Consider the following 6961-nt stretch of genomic DNA (forward strand, 5'->3'; position numbering starts at 1 on the left):
TTGTAATTTATAGCGTGTAATTTCATGTGATTGACCAGAGCATCAGCAAACCTCTGCCAGGAGGTTTCTGATTGTGCCAGTCAACTGGTGTGTGACGTCCAAATGAAGGAGAGTCTGTCAAATAGAAAGACCGAATTAATGCACACTTTGCTCCAGAGAGCTCTCTCATTGCCACTTTGCACCGTAACATGTCTTGTCCTAAAATAATTAGATTGAGGCTTTGGGTGGTAGAGTGGCCGGATCCTCAATGGTGGAAAGAAGAAATGGCCTTGCTTTGAATGGAAGCCTCCAATCTTAAAAAAACACTTTATTTCTTCACACTTGAGGTTTGTTGTCTTTTGTGACCATTATCCCCATTCACCAGTTGCTTTCATGCAGCTGTGCCCCTCTTAAAAAGTCTTTGTGCCAGCACCATGAATACAGGGAATGTGTCCGTGGCAGGTAGCCCTTATTGCAAGTTAATCTCCTGAAAGAGCCTCAGACAAGTACTTTTAAAATCTCCCCAAGCCACAGAAGGCTCATCATCAATCGAGCACTTCTCCCCTTTGTAGGACTGATGAGTGTGGTGCATGTCTGGTGACAATGGCTGCCAAGTGTGGCAAAGTAATCACCTTCCGGGGAAAACACTAGTAATTACTTCTAAACTGTTTGGGCTTCGAAGACAACTGGTATTGTGCAATAAAAGGAAAGGCTCCCTTTAGAGACCAATGCTGTGATGGTTGCTCTCAATCTGTTTGTCATCTGTTTGTTTACAGAGATTTTTTTTTTCCTTTTTGCAGCAACCATGCTCCTCTTTTGGTGTCCGTGTTTGTGTTCAGCTTCCTGAACACAGAAGATGCCCAAACATAGACACCAAAGACTTTGCGTTACAGATGATGTCACAGCACATTATTAATAGTTGATGACACTTTTTTTGCTGTGAAATTTATTTATTTTTTTAAACCGCATGTGATAATATCTTAAATTTAGTCAGTTTGATCAATACTCAGCTTCTACTGAATACAATTCATTTCAACATTTGCAGTTCAAGGTCATTCTATGTTGACTTTAGCTTGGCGTTTTGCTGGAGATGGCACCAAAATAGTACAGCTGACATTTTTTTTATTATATCAGAAAATAAAAAGATGCATACATTTAAGGGCTTAAGGTTTTAGGAGATCAAATGTTAAAATTTACACGTGACTCTTTTTTTCAACCTCCATCATGTTCAGAACATGGAATAAATCCCCAACTCAAATACAAGACTGTCTGCTGTGTTTGCAGCCCAAACCAAATGGACAATTAGACGTCAGTCTAACATGTTTGTACGTGTAATTGCAGGAAAACCTAAAGCTTTAAGTGTTAAGTGAATGCAGACTACTTCACTGCTGCATGTGCAGGTGGTCCAGCATTTCTTTAGTATGTCAAATGTACATTTTCTAAGCTCTCTCTTTTTCATCTTTATTTCATCAATCATCATACTGTTTATATTGTTTATTATTTGTGAGAAAAAAGGTGAAATCTTATTTCATATATGAATCAAAAACAGTAAAAAAAAAATAATTTTTTTTTAAAGTGCGCCTTCAAGGAAAGCGCTTTTGATTTCACAGTTAATGGACGCCTCACCCCATGCCAGCAGAGGCTCATCTTCTCCACTTGACATCTTTTCATGCCCGGGAGCCTATGCAGATCTTCCAGTACCAGGAAAAATGCATACATTTAACCCCACCCCCAACTGAAAAGATGTTTTTCTTCTCAACAATTCAGTCTGTCAATTAGGTGCAATAAAAAAAGACATTTAAAGAGACAACTATGAGTCACAGGGATTTCATACTTGCTCTGCTGTATGGCCGTCTTTGTACTTAGTGGATGAACATTTTATTTAAAATATTTAAACGTTTAAAATAGGGGATATTTACTGCATTAAGTGGCTGGATGGCTCACTTGGCTGCGTGCAGGACTGACGCTAGAAAAGCCAGGGGTAGTTTCTCAGGGGCCGCGATGAGCTTCATCTAGTGTGGCTTCTTGGGAAAGATGTAGCCACAAGGGGGGGCAAGGATTGCTCCCTCTGTGTCGGTCCCTAGCCCAAATTGAATTAAGGGTAGCTGGTATAAAAATCTCTGTCAAATTAAATGTGCGGATAACTGACAGCTGATTTGCTGCGGCGACCCCTGAAGGATGAAAGTAAAAAGGCAAGATGTCCAACTTTGGCCTAAAAAATTCTTCAGTTTTAAAAAGAATTTGTGCCTGTGGATTTTGCATACAGTTTCATCATATCGAGTGCCTTCCACATCACCCCAATTTGTCTAAATGCAAGATTAGAACTGGTGTCATTTATGTCATCGTTCATTCATAGCAGGTTTGCATTTGCAGATGAAACACGGAGCTGACTGACAATCCCGATTCTTAAGATAATGATGTCTGATTTGATTGCAGTACATTCGGCCGTCTTTGCACTTTTTCACTGAGAAGGGCTACTGTTGCACAGTTGGCCTAAATTCCAACACTGTTATTAGGGAGCCACCCCTCCCTCTTTACTTACATAAGACTGGTTCTGTTGCTAATTAAGCTAATTGGGTGTGAAATTCCTCATCAAGTCTTGTTTTATTTCCCCCTTTTTTGGGGGGGGATCACACATATTTTCCAGTTGTGTCCTGTTGACACCTGCAGATTTATTGTCTTTAAAGGTTTTCTCCTCCGTCTGCATCTAAGCATTATTATTCTCATTGCCACTGCTTCATATTTTTGTGGAGTTTTATTATTTTTCTTCATTTATTTACTTTTTTTAAGTTATAAGTTTTAATTAAAAAAACATGCATTCCTTTGCTAGTGGATGACTTTCCCATGCAAGCTCTTAACTATTAGTATTGACTAAACCAAAAGACTCTGTACAACCTTTTCTCTAGACATTCCTGCCTTTCTCTCTTCTGATAACGTAAACCAGGTGTCTGTGTCTTTTAGAAATTCCAAGTAGTTGTCGGGAAACAAAAGCAGGACCGTGTTCTTTTCCTAAATGTAACTAATCTGAGTTTTTATTTTTTACTTTTTTAAAGTATCAGACTGGCCAGTGTGACACTGGAGCCTGGTTTCTGAAACCATAGTCACATGCTGCAGGTTTTTGGGTTGACCAGGCCCATAGAAGGACACAGAAAGAAGCAGCTGCATCTTAAGGGAAATGCAAATGTGTCATGAAAATGAAATGTAGGGTTGTCGTGCGTGTGGTAAGTGCAAAACAAATTATTTATAAGGAAATAATGTAAGTTAACATTCGGGTGATGCCGTTGTTCGGAGCCCTTGCACCACATTATATTTTTTAAATTAGAAAGGTGCAGGTGAATACTAACTGACCGTGCACAAATGCTGCACGCATTGGGTGTACAGGTGATACGTAAGTGCCCATAGGACACCTGCAGGATGACCTCACAAACTACACTCTGTTTAATTTCCTCATTTCTAACAGCCACACTGCGCTCAAGAGGCAGGCAATAAAATAGGAAATCCATACGACATGCCTGTGTGTCACATATTTCACCCTTAATTACCCCAAAGGTGTTCGCCTTGACCTGTTGCCTGCAGCATACCCACAGAAAAAAAATGTGCATGAACATTTTTGGGGGGTCACTGAGTTGTCTGCGGTCTTGATTTTTCTTGCAGGTCACCTGCATTTACCAGACAAGTTTGTCCATTTCTTGCCCACATGATCTGTCCACTTGTAAGTTGTGAATAAGTTCTTAACTCACAGTGAGGCATACATTGTGCTCATGAAAAAAAAACTCACAATGGTGTGTATTTTCAAGTTGTTTCCACTTGTTTGCCACTGATAAACTTTTGTAAAGATTCAATATAGTCATTTTGATTTCAATTGACCATAAAAATGTCTGAGCTCAGAATTCTGTAACTTCTCATCGATTCATTAAATAGTCCAAAGAGGACTTTAACCTGCTGTTTTGTGAATTTGGTGGCAGATAAAGAAAAAATCTTTGACCCTTTCATGTAAATACTCTCATGTCTGGCAACAAAAATTGTTTTAACCAACAGAAAAACAAAGAATAAAAGAGTAACAAACAAGAAAAAAATGCTGCTTTAGTTTATTTTTCTTGGAACTGTTGGCCATTTGTTGGAGCCATGGAGAAGATTATCCTCATGCAGTATCTCAAAACTACTAAAATAAGTATACTGCAAAGATTATGTACTTCAAAACAAAAGGCACAGTGACAGTAAAAGAAACAGTACAGATGTTTTTATTGGCTATGGATGGTAAAGAACTTCAGATGGTGAACATACTGCAGCTGCTTTCCAATATGAACAGCTCTGGTATTTATTTGGAAGGTTTTCTCTGAGCTTTTAAGAAGTGCATAGTCAACATTTACTACTTTAGTATAACTACATATGTGAGTTTGATTCTTATTTAACAACATATTTAACAACATAAAGAGAATATCTGTAGTAAAACCACGGTAAACACAAAACAGGGCAAAACAGTGTTTACATAAAGTCCTTCTTCAGTGCTTTCTTTCTTATGTACAAAATATAATCACGGTAAGTTAAATTCTATACAAGTTGCTGTAAAAGGCTGGACTGTACAAATTGAAAGTTTTTTTTTTTTTCCTTGCTGTTCCATATTTTGCTTTGCTGCAAGTTGGTTTGCATTGCTGCACTTTTTTTTTCTCATTCATTCCTGTCCATAGTTTTCGATGTCTAATGGTTTGGTAGTAGCTCATAAGAAGAGCCGTGTGCTACATGGCTCTTCTTATGAGACAATTGCAGAAAAGATTCACAAAACTCTTCTACAGCCACAAAACCTTGTGGAGGGAACTGCAAACATTGTTTTGTAACTTTTCTGCCCCCTAGTGGAAAAAGAAATATGCACAACATTGAAGCTGTTCAAAGCAAACTAATTTAGATGTTAAATTCTAATTATGAGAAAATTAATTACACATTTTTGAGACTCGTGAAAAAAAACTCAAGTCAAAAATGTACTACAATGTGAATATGCATACACGATAAAAAACAATACTTTCAAAAATGCTGTTACACAAATTTATATATAATAAATAAATGTATGATATCTGATTATTGTTTGTCCATATTTGTTTACTTACTAAAAAAGATTGGGAAACATAAAACAGAATTTGAGGCAGAGCCCACTGGTTTTAAGAGCACTTTGAACATTCATATAACACTGATTTTCCAGTAATCCCATGAGACCTCAGGCCTATGGCCCTCCCTTTGAACCGCAGGCTATTGAACATAGGAACAGGGGAAAAAAGACCCCACCCCTTTGTGGTCACCAGTATTGCATTTGCAATCACAATCTAAAACACAGGATGTTCAAGAATCACATCAAAGGCCCGTTTGATAGTAAGGATAGAGCAAAGACTTGAAATAAAATGACTAATAATGAATGCTGATTAGTAGGACATGTAAGCCACAGACTAATTGGATTGCACAACGTAGATCTGCTTTTGTTTTCTTTGCATCATAATTAGGGCTTTTTTTCCACAAATGTCGAAGCAATTTCTGTGTTCACAACAATGTGTGGTTCCTAACACACACGTGTAACAAAACGAAGAGCCCCCAGCATCAGGTTCTGGGGCTTTCACATTAAAATGAATCTTTCTACATAATCATCAACATTTAATATTTTGAAGAGAAAAAAACATCAGAAACTATTTTGCCTTCCAGACCATGAATAACATAAAAGGCGGTTACATCTTTCATGATGGAACAAGCAAACTTTTGATGCTCCTCATGGTAAATTATGTGTTGCTGTTTTTTTAAGGTAGAAAGACCTGCTCAAATTTAAGTGAAAAATGAAAACAGCTTCTTGGTGTACACAGTTTCCCATTTATTTCCTATTTATTCAGAATCAGAAAGAGTTTATTGCTATTATGCACACACATGACAAAATGTGGGTTGGAGTGCTCGGCCTAAACATTAAAAAAAAAAAGAAAGCTGTAGCAGCAAGAGTGATTTAAAAGAGCAAAAGCTTTATAAAATCCCATTTGTGCAAAACACTGCAGCTTTTATGCAAAATTCTGGTCAAATAAAAATACACATATATTTTATTCTTATTTGGTGTTTACTTGAGTCCCAATCCCTCTTTTTGATGCAAGGCTAGAGTCAAAATAGGTTTATGACCCAGACTCCAATCATTTTGTTTCTTTGAGGATAAAAAGATCCCTGTTGCAGTCACTTTTATACCTGTGCTAGAATACTATGACAAGATAAGAATGTTCTTCACATTCTATCATGGAGCACCAAGTTTCCTAGCATACATCAAAGCCCATTCCTGAAGGCTGTGTGTGTCTTATGTCTCATTTCGGTTTGCTGTTGCTGCAATGTAAAAATCAGTCTTTGATTACGGATTCTTCTCTGACTGTACACAAAGTACCCTTGCAATGGACTGGTGACCTATCCAGAGTCTATACCACCTTTGCCCTGCAGTGGCTCGGATAGGCTCCAGCAGCCTTGTGACCCAGAGAGAGATCAAGCAGGTTTGGAAGATGGATGGATTCAGCAATATTCAGCAATATTAAATGTAAAATTCCATCTAATTATTTGCAAACATGTTTAGTGATATATCTTTAACAAGCACAGTCTGGAGGTTTCCATCCATCCATCCATGTTCGGAACGTGCTGAATTCCCTTTCAGGCTAATGGGGTTGCTGGAGCCTATCCCACTCACTGTTGGTCAAAGGCAGGGTACACCCTACATGGGTCCATTACAGTCGTACAATAACACACACTCTCATTCACACTTGGGACAATTTAGTGACCAACTGACCTACAATACATATTTTTGGGGTGTGGGAGGAAGCTGTAGCGTGGGGAGAAAACCCAGGCAGGCACAGGGAGAACATCTAAACTCCACACAGAAAGGTCCAAGCCATGATTATTACATTAATTGCATTATGATTTATTCTTCATTAACTGGCCACTTTATTAGGCACACCTGTCCAACTGCTTGTCAAGACAAATT

Source organism: Oryzias latipes, chromosome 10, assembly GCF_002234675.1.
Source record: "Oryzias latipes chromosome 10, ASM223467v1".
NCBI classification, from domain to species: domain Eukaryota; kingdom Metazoa; phylum Chordata; class Actinopteri; order Beloniformes; family Adrianichthyidae; genus Oryzias; species Oryzias latipes.